At 58.8% G+C, this 1,919-nt stretch overlaps 1 long non-coding RNA gene across 1 annotated transcript; it reads left to right on the top strand.

The window, feature by feature from the left end:
* Positions 1–73: 73 nt before the first annotated feature.
* LOC104917388 lies at positions 74–1,919 on the top strand. Its single transcript, XR_796838.2, has 4 exons — positions 74–165; positions 281–1,209; positions 1,609–1,740; positions 1,875–1,919. It is a non-coding gene; the product is annotated as an uncharacterized LOC104917388 (long non-coding RNA).

The following is a 1,919-nucleotide window of genomic DNA, read 5'->3' as shown; positions in this document are numbered from 1 at the left end:
GCCATGGAGCTTAACGCACTGGGGCTGTTCCCAAATGGAGCAAGCAAGTCACGGAGCCGCATCTCGTCCTCCGCACTGAGATCCCTCTGCGCTGAGAAGCACTTGTGCAAAGGCATGTAGACATCCTTGAAGTGCAGGAGCTGGAATCCTAAACTGATTTGATAGGTGCGTGGGCTCCTTGTCTTCGTGATAAACTGCCCCCGCCTCTGAGCCGCCCCGTGCGCTCTCCCGGATGGGCACTCTGGAGCAGTGCTGCTTCACAAGGAGCTCACATCAATAGGAAATCCACGGCGAGAAGAATTCCTGCAGTACAAAGGGCAGGGAAAGCGTGGGCTTGCTGGGAAAGACTTGGGCAAGGTGGAAAGGATCAGGTCAGGGAACACCGGTGCAAGCTGGATGTGGACGAGTTCCCGGGCGCTGAGGAATGCACCCACAGCTGTTGGGGGGCTGGCGGGTGTCATGCGTGGCCACTCCCCATCAGCTTTGACTGACCGTGGCACCTGCGAGAAGCATCCAAAAACTGGAGGAAAGCAAACAGAAGGGGGAAAGGAGAAGGGCAGCTACAGCCCCTCTCTGCCCCCAGCTCATGCTTTGCAACACCACAGTTCCCATCCACGTGTGCTCGGATCTCCTCCGCCGCCCTCCATGCACACCTCAGCCCCTGCCATACCTTACACGCAAATCACACCCCCTCTATGTACCCTCCAATCCCCTCTGCTTAGATCTCTGTGTCCCACCCCATCCACCCACGGATTTGTCCAGTTCCTAGCACCTCGGGTGCCCTCCATTCTCACCGTGACCACTCAAGGTCTCTCCAGTCCCCGGAGTTTGCTCTCCCCGCTGGATGAGGACTGGCATCCAAGTGTTTGTTCAAAGGCAGCGCTCTTCAGAGCTCTCGGCTACGCCGTTCCCAGCAGGAATTTCATCCAAGGAGCTGAGCACTCACAGCGGAGAGCATTCCAAGCACTCCGGCAGGCACAGGCGTTGTTTTCTTTGCGGCTGTGTGCCAGGCACCACGATCACTTTCTTCTCAGGTCGTGTTTTCTGAGGGCCAGAAGGGAACTCGCTCTGATTCCCACCCCCAGGAGAACGGAGGCTGCGTGGGTCAGACGCGCTCCCCCCACCCACTGCAGAGGGCCCTACAAGTGCCTCTCCCACTGCAGCCCCACGGCTCTGCGTGTCAGAGGGAGCCCCGTGCCGCAGCCATGGGTGAGTGCAGGGCTGGGGAGGGCTCCTTGCGGGGCACCGGGAGAGACTCTGAGCACTGCCCCGATGGGGATCGGGGGCATCAGCGCACGCAGAGGGCCGCGCTCCCCTGCACCCCAGTCAGGTCCTGCTTTGGGTCCAGGATCGTTTTCCTGTGAAAACTCGGCTCGGTCAGCTGTTGGTGCTGTGCTCCACCCGACCCTGCCTCGTGCGTGGCTTTTTTTTGGGGACAGGGAAAGGGCAAGCTGCTCACCCCTTGGGCAGAGCAGCGGAAGCCTTCACTCCCCATCTGGCACAGAGCACAGTGAACGTTGTGTGTTCCTGCGTCTCACGTGTGAGTGCTGCAGCCAGGGGGTTTCCCACCTCATGTCTCAACGTTTTTACATCTTTTCCTTTTTCTAGTAACCCAGTGCCTTCTACTCCCTGCTTGTGTGCTGGTCTTGGCCGCCCCAGGCCTCTCCGTGCCTGCACAAACCCTGAACACTTTCAAGAAAACCTTCTCCAACACTTCGACAAGCGCTCTGAAGAAAAACAGTAAGGAGCATTCCATGGGTATTGCAGTGCTCTCACCAACCCCACTGCCATTCCTTGGTCTGAGCCGACCAAGGAGTGCTCTCAGCGTCTCCTTGTGTCAGGTAAGATGTAAAACCACCTGTTTCCTGCCGCAGGTTGGCCCAAGGACTGCAGTGAGATCTCTGCGGGCAGCCCCAGCG

This window comes from Meleagris gallopavo, unplaced genomic scaffold (genome assembly GCF_000146605.3).
Source record: "Meleagris gallopavo isolate NT-WF06-2002-E0010 breed Aviagen turkey brand Nicholas breeding stock unplaced genomic scaffold, Turkey_5.1 ChrUn_random_deg7180001689293, whole genome shotgun sequence".
NCBI classification, from domain to species: Eukaryota; Metazoa; Chordata; class Aves; order Galliformes; family Phasianidae; genus Meleagris; species Meleagris gallopavo.
This window is presented reverse-complemented; position numbering and strand designations above follow the sequence as displayed.